Here is a 16375-nt window from a genome sequence, read left to right as displayed (position 1 = left end):
TTGGCAGAGTGATGGAAGGAATTTCGTGTCCAGATGGGGAGTGGCAGGAAGGAGCTAGATCTGTTCTTAGTCAAATAACAGAACTTGGCACCCAGAGGTGCTCAATAGACTGGTGCTCTCATACATACAAAAGAACAAACGAAGGAACGAGTAGACCTCTCAGAGGAGCAGCATAGAGATGGCTATGATCCAGGAGTTTCTCAAGACCTTGGGATGCCATTTGGCAGAGTGTACCCCAAGGTTGTCATTCAGATTTTTGCCACGTTTCCATGCTACTTCACTGTCACTAACTATATATATCTATATATACACGCATATATATGTATATATATACATATGTATATATACATATATGTATATATAGAGAGAGACAGATATAGGTATATATATATAGAGAGAGAGAGAGAGACTTGCTCTGTTGTCTAGGCTAGAGTACAGTGGTGGAATCTTGGCTCACTGCAACCTCCACCTCCTGGATTTGAGCCATTCTCCTGCCTTAGCCTCCTGAGTAGCTAGGACTACAGGCCCACACCGCCATGAGGGCTAATTTTTGTATTTTTAGTAGTGACGGGGTTTCAACATGTTGGCCAGGATGGTCTCGAACTCCTGACCTCAAATGATCTGCCCATGTTGGCCTCCCAAAGTGCCGAGATTACAGGCATGAGCCACCGTGCCCAGCCCAATTTTTTTTTAATAGATGAATGATCAAATGCATGAATTTTGTGCCTATTTCCTCTAGGAAACTTGATATGTTTGGAGGACAGGGTGTCTGCCTTCTTCCTGGCTGTAATCTCTGGTCTTCCTCTACATCTACTGACATCTTCTTTCTTCTTTCTTCTTCTTCTTCCTCTTCTTCTTCTTTTCTTTTTCTTTTTTTTCTTTTTTTTTTTTTTTTGACAGAGTCTTGCTCTGTTACCCAGGCTAGAGTGCAGTGGTGTGATCTCAGCTCACTGCAACTTCTGCCTCCTGGGTTCTGCCTCCTGTCTCAGCCTCCCAAGTAGGTGGGATTACAGGCACGCACCACCATGCCTGGCTAATTTTTGTATTTTTTAGTAGAGACGGAGTTTGGCCATGTTGGCCAAGCTGGTCTTGAGCTCCTGACCTCAGGTGATCTGCCTGCCTTGGTCTCCCAAAGTGCTGGGATTACCAGCATGAGCCACCATATCCAGCCTATTTTTTATTTATTTATTTATTTATTTATTTATTTATTTATTTATTTATTTATTTTAATTTTGAGACAGGGTCTTGCTCTGTCACTCAGGCTGGAGTGCAGTGGCACAATCATGGCTTACTGCAGCTTTGACCTCCTGGGCTCAAATGATCCTCCCACCTCAGCCTCCCTAAGTGGCTGGCATTATAGGCATGCACCACCACACCCAACTAATTTTGTATTTTTTGTAAAGACGGGGTCTCCCTATGTTTCCCAGGCTGGTCTTGAACTCCTGGGCTCAAGCAATCCTCCCATCTCAGCCTCCCAAATTGCTGGAATTACAGACATGATCCACCGCGCCAGGCTGATTTATGGTTTCTAATGGAGCAAAGACACTGATGACAGAGCAGGAGCACCATCGTCTCGGACAAACACCGCCACTTTAAGCTCCAGCTTCCTTCTTAGCCTTATGCATTTTAAGGAAATCACTTCCCTTCTAACTACAAGCAGCCAGAAAGACCAAACAGTAAAACACAGATAAAACAACTGAGGCACAGAGGGAGGGAGGGGGAAAGTCTCTTGGGTAAATGCTAAACTTCATCCTCATACAATGGGCCCCAGTAAAACAGTGGGCCTTAATAAGTACATTTCTTTCTCTTCAGGTGCACTAAAATAGGGAAGCTAAAAGCAGACTGGGGGTGGGGGGGGGGGGTATGCCTGCAGCTGCAGAAAGATGTATGGGAACAGATACACAACTCTCTCTCCCGAATAAGCACAACAAAAAAACACAAAAGCAGTCCAAGCCTGTAATAAACTCTCCCACCCTGAATCCTAAAAACTCTTAGTCTGTAAAAAAAGTGTGCCTCTAAACTAACTTGACCAAACGCCCCTCTCAGGTTTGTTTTCTCTAAAATAAACTTGTCTTAACTGCCAAGCTACCTTTCATGTTTCTTTCCTCTTTCTTTAATTCTTACAGCTGACACTGTTAACACTACTGTGGTTTGTCGCTACAGTGATAATTGAAGGAAATAGTTGCAGTTAGAGGTTAGTGAAAAGAAAGATGGACACTTTTCTGTCCATTGCTTTAAACGTAGGTTTTATTATCATTTAGCTATGGTGACGCCAACAGATCAGGAGCTGACTGCTGTTGAAATGATAGCTTGCTACTCACAGATCCCAGAGGAGGAGGCACACTACGCCACACAGGACAACATGGGGTTGGTCAGGAAGCAAAGCAAATGGGAGGAAAACTGGGCCAGGGCCTTTATTGTGGTTTTTGCAGGAAGGAATGGGTGAGACAGGCTTAGAATTTGCCAGTTTGAATAATTTCGGGGGTACTAGGGCATAGGGGCCGTCTCTAGTTGTCTGGAGGTGATTAGGGCAGGAGAAGAGTGGCCCAGCGTGTAAAAGCCCAGTGCAGCAGGTGGCTGTGGTGTTCGGGCTCTGGAGGTTAGGAAAGTCATTTCCTATCACTAGGAATTGGCTGGCCCTGCAAGGGGGAGTCTCCCCAGGGCCAGGAAAGTCTCAGATGTCAAAACATCAGAAACATGTGATTAGTACACCCATCCAAATTCACAGGCTCCCTCACTTTTTACCCGTGGCCACCAGGATAAGAACCCTGTCTGAGAAAGCCCCCAGCTGAGAATGGCAGCATTGAAACCTGACAGTCAGAGGTCTGAAACCCAGTGCCTTCCAGGATCAGGTGGATGATATCAGTGAGCCAGGTATAAAGGACAGCAAGGGGTGGGGACTGTGGGGACCCAGGTGTTCATGCCTCATAAAGCCAGCTGCTGTGAGCTCCAGCCAGTGGCTACCCAGTGTTGCCAAATCTTCTGAGCTTTCATGAGAAGCCAGAGATCTAGATTGTGTGCGTGCATGTGCATGTGATGTACGTGAGAGAGAGAGAAATCTTGATTTTTTAATGTTTGCGATTATTTTAAAAAAAAACTTTGAGTAAAGCAGATTAATATATTAATAGTAAAAAAAAATTTTTTAAGTCGTATAAATAAATAAATGCATCCCTGGATTGCAACAGACTTGGGGCCACCAGCTGGCAGCCTCTGCCTTGGTTTGTCCCCACCCAGCCTGTCTGGCTCCCCCAGGGTCCTTCTCATCCCCAGAGCATCCCTCATCTTGCGGTGGGAGACAGTGGCTACTCTGATTCTGGGCTTGTTTCTTTTGCCTGTGAAATTAAACCTTAAATATTCTTCTTGGCTATGGTATTCTAGGGAGTGAGAAGAGGGTGTGGGATAATACAGCACAGCTTTTTCAATGATTTCTTTTCCCCAAGAGCTTCACAACCTTTGAAGTTCAATCCCAGCTTTGCCACTTTTCAGTCTTAGGACTTTGGATAAGTCCCTAATGTTCTCAGCCTTGGATTTTCTCACTTGTACAATGAGGCCAATGATAGTTCTGACCACCCAGGGCTGTTGTGTTCATTCAAGGACGTGCTGCAGGCAAGAGAACCAGCTAGAAACTGTTGAGTGCTGTGAGCCAGAGCTATACGAGTCTTATCTCCGAAGTTGGCCCTGTTGTTAATCCCACTTCGTTGATGGGGAAACCAAAGCACAAAGATGGATGAATTTGCACTGGGTGCAGAGACAGAGCAGGATTTGAACCAGGCAGGATGTCTGAACCCACAGCCTCATGATTAATCACTAGGCTGAGCTGCCTCATGTCAGAGATCTCTCCTTTTACAGATCAGGGAGCTCAGATAAGGGCTGAGACTTTCTCAAAGTCTAATAAGGACTAGGACAAAAGCTAGTTTTTTACCAGACCTGGAAGCCAGAGAGGGGGTTTGGTGGTCAATGGTGAGCAGACAAATTCTCTGTCCCTTCAGAGTGGACACATAATTGCAGCTTGATGACTCAGGTGAATGCTCATGTCTCTCCAGAATGAGGACATCCTGACACAGCCACCTGTGTAGCTCTGAGGCTCAGCAGGGAGGGGGGGGGGATGGATGCCGCCTGCTGTGGTTTGGATGCATCCCCTAAAAGTTCATGTGTTGAAAACTTAATTGCCAATGTAATAATATTAAGAAGTGGGGCCTTTAGGAGGGGATTGGGTCATGAGGGTGGAGTCCACATGAATCATGAATAGATTAATGCCCTTATTGCAGGAGTGAGTTAATTCTCCCAAGAGTGGATTGTTGTAAAATGAGCCTGGCTAGCTCTTGCAGGTTCTTTCACACATGCTCTCTTGCCCTTCACTTTTCTGCCATGTTATGATGCAGTACCAAAGCCCTCACCCGAAGCTGCCGTCACGCCCTTAGATTTCCCAACCTCCAGAACCATGAGCTAAATAAACCTCTATTCTTTATAAATTACTCAGTCTGTGGTATTTAGTTATAGCAACAGAAAATTGGCTAAGACACCACCTAAATGCCTGACCCAGAAGTCCCTGTGCTCTTGGATCTGGCTCGAACCAAGAGGGACATAGAAAGTGGAATATATGGGCCAGGCACTGTGGTTCACGCCTGTCATCCCAACACTTTGGGAGGCTGAAGTGGGAGGATCATTTGAGACCAGGAGTTTAAGACCCGCCTGGGCAATATAGTGAGACCATATCTCTACAAAAAATTAAAAAATTAGTTGGTATGGTGGCACATACCTGTAGTCTCAGCTACTCAGGAAGCTGAGATGGGAGGATTGTTTGAACTTAGGAGGTTGAGGTTGCACTGAGCCATGATTGAGCCATTGCACTCCAGCAATAGAGAGAGACTCTGTCTAGAAAAAAAAAGTGGAATATATGGATCAAAGGATTAATCATAAAATGTAAAAGGCTTTAAAAACTTTAAAGGCTCTTTATTCAGCACAGTGGCTCACGCCTGTAATTCCAGCACTTTGGAAGGCCAAGGCAGGCAGATCACTTGAGCCCAGGAGTTCAAGACCAGCCTGGCCAACATAGTGAAACCCTGTTTCTGCCAAAAAATACAAAATTTGGCCGGGTGTGGGGGTGTGTGCCTGTAGTCCCAGCTACTTGGGAGGCTGAGGTGGGAAAATTGCTTGATCCCAGGAGGCTGAGGCTGCAGTGAGCCGAGTTCATGCCACTGCACTCCAGCCTAGATGACAGAGTGAGACCCTGTCTCAAGCAATCCAGTAAAAAATGAGGAAAATATTTGAACAAAGGACTCACAAAAGAAGATCTATGAATGGCAAATAGAAACAAGAGTTCAACATCATTACTCATCGGGGAAAGGCACATTTAAACCATAATAAAAAAACTATGTTACTTTCACCAGAAAAGCTAAATTAAAAAGACTGACAGGCCAGGTGCGTTGTCTCATGCCTGTAATCCCAACACTTTGGGAGGCTGAGGCGGGGGGACCACGAGGTCAGGAGTTTGAGACCAGCCTGGCCAAAATGGTGAAACCCCGTCTCTACTAAAAATATGAAAAAACTATCCAGGTGTGGTGGCGCATGCCTGTAGTCCCAGCTAATCAGGGGGCTAAGGCAGGAGAATCGCTTGAACCCAGGAGGTGGAGGTTGCAGTGAGCTGAGTTTACGCCACTGTGCTCCAGCCTGGGCAATGGAGGGAGACTCCATCTCAAAAAAAAAAAAAAAAAAAAAAAAGCAAGACAAAATGTTAGCAAGGAGGTGGAGCTACTGGAAATCTCAGAACTCGTTTATGGGAATGGAAAATGGTTCAATCACTTGGGAGAAAGTTGTGGTGGTATTTTATAAAACTAATTACAGGTTGGGCATGGTGGCTCATGCCTATAATCCCAACACTTTGGGAGGCTGAGGCAGGAGGATTACTTGAGCCCAGGAATTTGAGACCAGTCTGGGCAACATAGGGAGACCCTGTCTCTAGAAAAATATATGAAAATTAGCCAGAAGTGGTGGTGCACACCTGTAGTTCCAGTTACTTGAGAGGCTGAGGTGGGAGGATTGCTTCAGACTGGGAGGTCGATGCTGCAGTGAGCCAGGATCACCCCAGCCTGGGTGACAGAGTGAGACCCTGTCTCAAAACAAAACTAAACTAAACTAATTATACCTTATGACCCAGAAATTCCTCTTAGCTAATTAGTTAATAACAATTAAAACATATGCTCACCAAAGAAAATTGTACATGAATGTTCATAGCAGCTTTATTCACAATAACAAAAAACTGGAAATTGCCCAGGTGTTCATTAACAAGAGTATGGATAAACAAACTGTGATCTAGCCATACAATGGAATACCACTCAGCAATAAAAAAGGACCAGGCCGGGCACAGTGGCTCATGCCTGTAATCCCAGCACTTTGGGAGGCTGAGGTGGGCGGATCATGAGGTCAGGAGATAGAGACCATCCTGGCTAACATGGTGAAACCCCGTCTCTACTAAAAACACACACACACAAAAATAGCCAGGTGTGGTGGCGGGCACCTGTAGTCCCAGCTATTTGGGAGGCTGAGGCAGGAGAATGGCGTGAACCCAGGAGGTGGAGCTTGCAGTGAGCCGAGTTCACGCCACTGCACTCCAGCCTGGGTGACAGAGTGAGACTCCGTCTCAAAAAAAAAAAAAAAAAGAACAGGCAGCGATATACAAAACAACATGGAAGACTCATCAACATTACATTAAGTGAAAAAAGCCAAACAAAAAAGTATATTCCATTTGTATGACGTTCTAGGATAGGCTAAATAACATACAGGACAATTCCCAACAACCAGCAATTATTTGGGCCACAATGTCAATAGTGCTGAGGTTGAGAAACCTCAACTAAACTAATTTATGGTGGAAAAAACTAGAATAGTGGTTGTTGTCTCCGTGAAAGCAGGGATTGCCTGTGAATGGGCATGAAGGATCTTTTTCAGGTGATGGTAATGTCTCATATTTCAATAGAAATTTTAGTTACACAGGTGTATGCATCTGTCAAAACTTAGCAAATGTATATTTAAGATTTTTGCATTTATTTGTAAAGTTCATATTAAAAGAAAAAAATGGGTACAATAACTGGTACGTTATTCGAGTGATAAATACACTGAAAGCCAAGCTGTCACCACTGTACAAAATATATGTGTAACAAAATTGCAATTGTACCCTTAAATTTATAAAAGTAAAAAAAGAAAAAACTGAAAAAATAGTGAGCTTTAATGAATGACATGTGACAGATAGGGGGATGGACAGATTAGATAGATAGATAGATAGATAGATAGATAGATAGATAGATAGATAGACAGACAGACAGACAGACAGACAGACAGACAGACAGACAGGTCGACCTAGTTCATAATTCTTTACATTAAATTCCCTCTGTCCAAATAAGTGATGTGATTTCTGTCTCCCAGGTGGACCTTCATTGATGTATCCATTGAGCAGCCATTCTAGAAGGCAAATCTAATCATGCCATTTCCCTGCTTAAAACCTTTTAATAGTTCCCTATCTTCAAGTTAACCTCTTAGTCCATCATTCAATGTCCTAACCATCCAACCAACGTCTACAAATGCATGCCGTATACTCTAAATTGTAGTCACAACCGGCAACTTGCTATTTCATGGACACAAGCTTTTCCTATCACCATCATCCCCAGGTAATTTTTCGTATCTTCTTCCCTTTGCCCAGAATGTCTTCCCCATTTTCTCTACCTGGAAAACTCCTATTCTAAGTGTGAGTCACCTCCTCTGTGAAGCCTTCCTTGACTTCTTCAGGCAGAGCAAAGATTGCCTCTTTTGGTCTTCCCCATTGCACTCCTAGAGCACTTGTCAAATTGTGTAACTGTTTGCATAACTGTCTCCCCCTAGACTAGGAGGTGTTCAATCCTGAGGCTCCATCCTCATTCCTTCTCGAATCCTTTAAGCCTAGAATACTGACTTGAATAGGGCGAAGCTCAATCCATGTTTGTTGAATGAAAAACACACAAACAGATCCACGCTACAGTCCACTTGCAAATTTATGTAAGTCATGTCCGAGGGTAAACAAAAGTGATGTCTAAGATTTAACAAATGATAAAGCTTACATTTTAAAAACTCAAGTTTCATTCTATTTTTAGAAATATGTGAACATAATTAATAGCCTTGGTCTTGTTTTCTCTTTTTGCATCGAGTTCTGCTCATTTTCAGAGGGGTCTGCTTCTGGGAATGGCTTTAACAAATTCATAAAAGCCAGACTCATCTGAGGCTTTGCCTAAAGGATCATATTTATCTTATTGAATTAACTTTATTTTTAATCACAATAAATGTTGGTTTGTTTTTTGTGGTTTTGTTGTTGTTGTTTTTTGAGATGAAGTCTTGCTCTATCACCCAGGTTGAAGTGCAGTGGCACGATCTGGGCTCACTGTAACCTCCGCCTGCCGGGTTCAAGTGGTTCTCCTGCCTCAGCCTCCTGAGTAGCTTGAATTACAGGCGCCCACCACAATGCCAGGCTATTTTTTTTGTATTTTTAGTAGAGATGGGGTTTCACCATTTTGGCCAGGCTGGTGTCAAACTTGTGACATCAAGTGATCTGCCTGCCTTGGCCTCCCAAAGTGCTGGGATTACAGGCATGAGCTATTGCGCCTGCCTTAATCACAATACATGTATTCTTATTTTATTATTAAAATTATACACACTTTGGAAACTACAGTGGAAAATAAAACAGATAAGTATAAAGAAGAAACTAAAAATTCCCTTAAAATCCACCACCTGGATATAACCACTCTTAGCATTTGGTGAACCAAATGCACCAGTAGGAGCTCAAGCTGCTTCTTTCTGCCATGATCTGGTAGGTTACATTTTTCACAGTTTCAGACTGGCCCTCTTATGTCCCGGCTGATTGCTGAGCCTCAGCATACACAGAGCCAAGGCCTTGCCCTTGGTGAATAGACACCCCAGTCATAAATCACAGGTCTCCGCTCTGAAATCCATCGGGTTTGTGTGAGCATGAGTTCAAAGAAGAAAACAATGATCAGATAATATCTGCTGAGTAATCAGTCCAAAGACAAGTTTAAAAAACACACTCATATTTGAAAAACGGGATTATTGAATTAGCAAAAGGGAACACATTAGACTCAGCAGGGCTGAGTTTCCAAATGTCTTTTTGAAATAATTAACTCCAGGCAGTAGGGATGGAGTACATTCATTGCAAATGGGAACGGCTGCAGGACTGATAGCTAGAAGGGGAAGGGGTGTACAGAAGAGGGCTTGGGTGAGGGGCTATCCTATGAAACCAGGCATTTCTACCAATATGAAAAGGCTCTTCGGCAGAGTGGTTAAAGGTATGGGCTTAGAGATCCAGGCTCGAGTCTTTGCTCCACCACTGACCAGCTGTAAGACTGTCAGCAAGTTAAGTCTTAACTTCCTCAAGCCTTGGTTTTCTCATCTGTAAAATGGGGATAATGTAAATTCCTACTTGATGGGATTGTAGTGACAACTATCTAGAACCTTTCAGATGGATTTGCAGTCCATGGTGAGCCTTCGAGGCTTGTTGATGATGATTGTGCCTGTTCCTATGAAGAATGAGACGGAAGAAGGGCAGGTGTGTGTTCACAAGGGGCACAGTTGATTCTGGATTAAGAGGGCATTGAATGTGGTGAAGGTCACTGAAATCACTTGAGACCTTAGACTCTTGCTGATTCACTATAGGAAAGAAATCACACAATGAGATTTAAAGCAGACGAAGCCGGCCTCCAGAATCTCTTAAGAAAAAATAAAAGGCAGTGGTGTGTGGGTGGGGGGTGCTCCTGGTAAACCAGTTAGCTATTGCTGCAAGACTATTCTCCTCCTCTGCCTCCCATTTACCAGGCTCCCACTAGCCCAACCAGGCACAGGATGCAATGACAAAATGCTGGCACTTGGGGCTTGTGGCTTCCTGGACACCAATCACACTGTTACCTAAGTTGTCTCATCACGCGAACAGCAGACTTTTCAAGTTGTGCTCCCGAGTCTGGGGAAGACTTTGATGTAGATCCAGCTTCACTCACCTATGCCTCCAGGGTGAGGCATCTGCAGAACCAACGTCAATTGACCTGGATCCAAGAAGAGTTATGGTGATTGGAAATTGATCAAAATACAGAGATCAACGATGCCCAATAAGAGGAAGAGAGAGATGGTGAGGTCTGGGAAAGCTCGTTCCCTTAATTCTCAGGGTCTTAGGATAGAGGAGAAGGAGCCTGGAGACAGGACTCTGGAAGTCTAGGACTCTTCCCAGGGGTATCTGGACAATCCCCAATAGAGCACTTGGTCTCTAATTTCTCACAGTGGCCATCTGCTTTGGAATCACTCGGGAAACTTATTAAGCATACAGGTGCTTTGGTGCCCTTGTCCCCAACCAACAAGGGTCCCAGGGTCAGGACTCAGGGGCTTTGTGAGTCACAAGGTCTCCAGATGATTCTGAGACTTTCAACCAGGGGCTTTAAAGTAGGGAGAAGAAACCAAGATGGCTGTCCTTCGGCTTTATGTGCTAACACTTGCCAAATGCCTTCAAATCTGAGGAAATGGGAGGGAAGAGTTCAATTCAAGAAGGGGAAACTTCGGCGATGACCTGGGGTTTTCACTTTTATTTTCTAGAATTCCATAATGTTAGCCATGGTTTTAAGCAACTGCTCAATTCAGCTATTGCCCATTTTATAGACATGGAAACTGAGGTGAAGATGACCCAACTCCTGCCTAAAGCCCAACAAATTCTGCCTGTGGAACCCTGGGCTTCTCCTCTCCTCCTAGTGTTCTTTCTTCCACGAGGTTGTGATCCAAACACATGCATCGTCAAAAGCTCATTTTCAGTGTTTGCTGTCCCTCAGGCTCTGTGCTGACTGTGTTCTATGCACTCTCATTTAATCTTCATCATGATTCAATGACATAAAGAGAAGGAAAATAATGTTCAGAGAGATTCAGCAATTTGCTCAACGTCACACAGCTCCAAAGCTGTGAGATGCCAGGGTCCCCAGGGGCCCTGTTCCCAACCTTAACTCTAGATCTAAGCACCTCTTCCCACCCCCCGGGTGACAGGGAGGAAGAAAATGGCCCTTGCTGGTTACACTTTCAGTTACGAGACTCAGAAGAGGCAATGCAAATGGGTTCAACCATGAGTGCTTAAACCCCCCCTCCCACATACAACACACACACACACACACACACACACACACACACCCTCCTCTCAAGACACACATACATGCACATGCACACACACCATCCACACCCTCTATGCCACCCCTGCACATGTCAGGGTGAGGGCATGGCAAGCTTGGAATTCACCACTACCCTTGCTTTGCTCAGCAAGTCAGGAGCCTGCTGAATATGTCAGCTGGCTTGGCAAAGAGGAACCTGCTCACAAGGTGGTTCTGGCGGATGGGACAGGGGACAGGCTGTGCCACACACCAGGAGCCTGCAGAGACCCAAAGAGGGAGCAGCTGGAGAGGAGAGCAGAGAGTGGGGCTGGCAGGGGGTTGGGGGGCTGCCATTGATCTTCTCCAGGGGACACTCAGGTCACAGCTCTGGCAGGCAGCATCTGGACGCCTGCAGGAGGTGGGTAATGGCCCATAAATAATGCACCAGGACAAGACGGGGGCAGCCAGTGGGAGTGGGCGACTCTGGACTTGGAGGCAGGAGACCCCAGAAGGAATCCCACCCTCATCTCAGATGGTGGATGGGTGGGTGTCTCCCTCTCTGGGCTCCGTTTCGCAAAATGTGAGCCAAGGGCACTCATCATCATAACCGACCACTGTGAGGATGACAAGAGAAAACAGGAGAATGTGTCATCAACAGAAAGGCCTGATCCAAATGGGAGATGGTATTGTAGGGGAGGAAAAAAAGATCCCTTTTCCTTCCGTCCTCCTAGATTTTCTGGCTGGGGTCCTGTAAACAAGGCTGACAAAAGACAGATTAACAAGAAAAAAAAACAAGCAGAAGTTTATTAACATGTGCATCATGCATACACATGGGAATACTCAGGGATGAGTAACTGAAAGGAGTGGCTAGAACTTGGGCTTATACAGCATCTTGACAAAAGAACAATAAATTATTAGAGAAGTGACAAGACAAAGTGAAAAGACTTAGAGCTTCTAGGGAGGCAAGCTGTGGGAGGGTAAATATATGGAGAAACTAAAGGAAGATAGGGTGGGTGAGTCAGGTTTGTTTTGTAGATTCCTCTGGTGCCCTCTCTGGGCTAAGGGTCCAAAGTTATCTATGTTGATTAACTTCTGTTCTTCCTGGCAGAGAGTGAAGAAGAGCTACTTTTACAAATTTATATCCTGCTTTTAGGCAAATAGGGGGAGGCCAGAGAGTTTTCCTTGTATCTGCTTCTTAGTTGACTTCAGTTCAAAATAACCAATGTGCTAAAATGGCATACTTTGGTACTATAATTATTAAATGTTTATACTATTACATTAACAGATATATAATTATGATATAATTATTATTCCATCTAGAGAGGCAGTAAAGCATAGTAGTTAAGAGACCCACAGCTGAGTGTGGTGGCTCAGGCCTGTAATCTCAGTACTCTTGGAGGCTGAGGTGGGAGGATCCCTTGAGCCCAGGAGATTGAGGCTGCAATGAACCATGATTACACCACTGCACTCCAGCCTGGGTGACAGTAGGAGATCCTGCCTCAAAAAAAGAAAAAGAAAAAGAACAGAGACCCTGGGCCCACAGTGCCTTTGTTCAGACCCAATTACTGGCTATGCGAGTGGGCAAGTGACTTCCTTTCTAGGCCTCAGTTTCCTAATCTGTAAACTGGGGACAATGATGGGAGCCATCACATGGGGCTGTTACGAGGACTGAATGGGCTAAGGATGTGCCACTCTTGGAACAGTGTCCGGCACGGTGGAGGAGTACATGAGGGCTGGCTGTTCTTTCCTCTGGCAGGCAGGAAACATCGTGTTGCCTACAGAATGGGCTGTTGGGCTGATGTTGTGGGGGGCTTAGGATCCTGTCTGGCAGAGGGTCTAGACTCAATGCATGGTGGCCCTAATGATTATGCAGGGACCCCAGGCCTGAGGCCATAGGTGGTCCCAGGATGCTGACATCTACCTGTCCAGCATCACTGCTCACTCACCAGCCTGTGACTCCCTTCCCTAGAAGGCCCCTGGTGTCACTCTCTGTGATCCATCCAGCCCAACCTGCTGAGCCAATGGTTCTGTCTCAGAACCAAATTCTGACCCACCTTGAGACCTCCCATTAGACCTCAATATACAAATTTTTTTTAAAAGCGCTTTTTTGTTATGCATCTTTCCTGATAGTAAGTGGGTGCTTATAGCAATACTCCAGTGCAATTCAACCATTATATGATAAGTGACCAATAAGGGTCAGATGTGATTCTTGGCATCATGGATAGGGCATTATATTCATTTTTTTAATGGAAGCTGTCAAAAATCACATTTGTGGACCAGGTGTGGTGGCTCATGCCTGTAGTCCCAGCACATTGGGAGACGGAGGCGGGTGGATCACCTGAGGTCAGGAGTTCGAGACCAGCCTGACTAACATGGTGAAACCCCATCTCTACTAAATACAAAAAAAAATTAGCGGGGCATGGTGGTGCATGCCTGCAATCCCAGCTACTTGGGAGGCTGAGGCAGGAGAATTGCTTGATCCCAGGAGGCGGAGGTTGCAGTGAGCCAAGATTGCCCCATTGCACTCCAGCCTGGGCAACGTAGCAAAACTCCATCAAAAAAAAAAAAAAATCACATTTGTGGCTTAAAACAACACAAATATATTTGCTTACAGTTCTGGAGGTCCTCAGTCTGAAATGGGTCTCTCTGGGCTGAAATCAAGATGTTGGCAGGGCTGCCCTTCTTTTGGCAGCTGTAGGGGAAAATCCCCTTCCATCCCTTTTGCAGCTTCTAGAGGCTGCATGCTTTCCTTGGCTTCTAGTCCAGCAATATTGTCAAGCCACATCCTTTTCACACTGCCATTTATTTTGTTCCCTCCTGCCTCCCTCTTCCACTTTTACGACCCCCATGATTACTTTGGCCCCACCTAGATAATCCAGGATCATGTCCCTATTTTAAAGTCAGCTGATTAGCAACTTTCATTCCATCTGTAACCTTCCTTTCCCTCTGCCAAGTAACATAACATATTCATAGTTTCCAGGAATTAACATTTGGGGGGGTGGGGGTTATTCTGCCCACCACAGGTATTAATATTTATTGTCCATGGTCCATGGTATTCCCAGCTTGCATTGCCACTTTACAAACATTCATCTACTCATTCATTCATTCAGCAAGGACTGGTGGAGGGCTCCCATCTACTGAGCCCATACTAAGTATCTGGGGCTAAACAGTGATCAAGCTTCCGTGCCCTCAGGAAGCTCATCGTTCAGGGCACAGATGAAATTGCACAAAGACAACCACTGTATGGAGTGACGAAGGGTGGTTGAGCCACTTGCTTCACTTCTGTGTATCTGTTTCTTCATCTGTAAAATCAGAAAAATAAAGCTACAGCTAGCTCTCTAAATATTGAGTGAGTCAAAGGAGATAACATCTGTAGATAATGCCCTCTGCGTTATCCCTGGCACAATAAATGGCAGATTATTATTACAACTGAGCATGGGGCTCAAAGGGGGCCCAGAGGAGGCGAGTCAGGGAATGAAGGGGTTAGTTGAGGTCTAAATGGACACTCCAGAGATAAATGGGATTAGCCAGAGGAGGTGTAGAAAATGGAAGGAAGAGGTCTCCGGACAGAATGCACATGTAAAGACCCCACGGTGAACAAGCCCCTCAGTCCTCACGACCCCAAAGCCCCACTAGCTCTCTTCTTGTCATGTGCATGAGTTGTGCTCCCTCCCCAGAAGTCTTGAAGCCCCAGGATCCCCCTGACTTCTCAGCACCCAGTTCCAAGGCAGCTGGATGTGTCACAGCACCTACTGCACTCATCACAAGGATTCTCTTTGCCCCCACGTTTTGTACCTCAAACTACGTGATTCATCGTCCTCACAGCTACCAATCAATGGATTCAAACTGGGCACCAGGCCCTGGGCTGTTACCCACTCACTAATTCCTCAAAGCTTTATCATTAGACACACTTGAGAAACAAAGAGATCTGCAAGGTTAGGTTACTTGCTCAAGGTCACCCAGGTAGTGGATGGTGGAACCCAGGGCTGTCTGTCTCCAAGCCATGAAGCCTGCACAGACCAGCAGCCTAGGCCTTTAATGCTCAGCTCTATGCATGGAGGATATAGGTGAGGAAAGCAGGATGGGTTGGGACCTTAGAAGAATAGCTGTTCTGGCCAGGCGCAGAGGCTCATGCCTGTAATCCCAGCACTTTGGGAGGCTGAGGCAGGAGAATCGCTTGAGTTCAAGAGTTTGAGACCAGCCTGAGCAACATAGGGAAACCCTATCTCCACAAAAAATACAAAAACTAGCCAGGTGTGGTGACATGCACCTGTAGTCCCAGCAACTCAGGAGGCTGAGGTGGGAAGATCGATTGACTATGATCACACCACTGCACTCCAGCCTGAGCAATGGAATGAGACCCTGTCTCAAAAAGAAGAAAAAGAAAAAAAAAAAGAATAGCTGTTCTATCCTAGAGTCATAGAGTCAGCCTAGTAGGGACCAGAGCCTGGGGCAAGGGGCAGGGCAGAGGCCAGAGCACTTGCTAAAAAAGAACAGACTCCCTTCTTTGCCAGAATAAGTTGTAACAGTAACGAGTTCCAAGAAAAGAAAGGACAAACAGGCTTAGATGCTTAAGGGAGGAGGATTCCACACCGTGCCCTCCCATCCCCAGCAGGGCCTGGTCCTGCCCAAGAGTAGGGACATCTGACTCAGAACCAGCACAGGAGCGGAGGGAGGGCTGAGCCTCTCAGCTCATCCCTTCCTTGACTGGAGACAAAGCTGTGCAGACAAACAAGAAAAAAAGCCCATGTCGGATTCACGGTGTACACTTTTGGCTTCTGGTCCCTTCATTTTCATAGCGACATCAAGCCAACTGTTTTCTCTTGGAGAGCACAGACCTCCACCCACACTGTCATAAAATCCAAACTACCTTCTTGGCATTAAATCTTTCTTTTATGAAATCATGGTGATAACAGATGATTTGTGTGTGTATTAGGTAAAATAAATGATTAGCATCTGAACAGTAAAGAGTTAGCTCAGCAGGCTGGTATTGCTCAAATTGTTTGATAACAATGTTTTTGTATGTCTGGGGCCTCGTGCCACACTGTATCAGTTTGACCAGAGTTTATGCTAACAATGTAACTTGTGATGAATGCCTGTTTTTGTCTGTCTGACACCACTGTATCAGTTTGATCTCTGGGGGCCTGGAGACTGGTGGCTAAGGTTGGTCACATGAGTGATGCATACTTACATGATTGACTCAATAAAAACCCTGGATGCTAAGG

Source organism: Nomascus leucogenys, chromosome 2, assembly GCF_006542625.1.
Source record: "Nomascus leucogenys isolate Asia chromosome 2, Asia_NLE_v1, whole genome shotgun sequence".
Lineage (NCBI taxonomy): Eukaryota > Metazoa > Chordata > Mammalia > Primates > Hylobatidae > Nomascus > Nomascus leucogenys.
The sequence above is the reverse complement of the archived record's forward strand: the minus strand, read 5'-3'. Positions refer to the sequence as shown.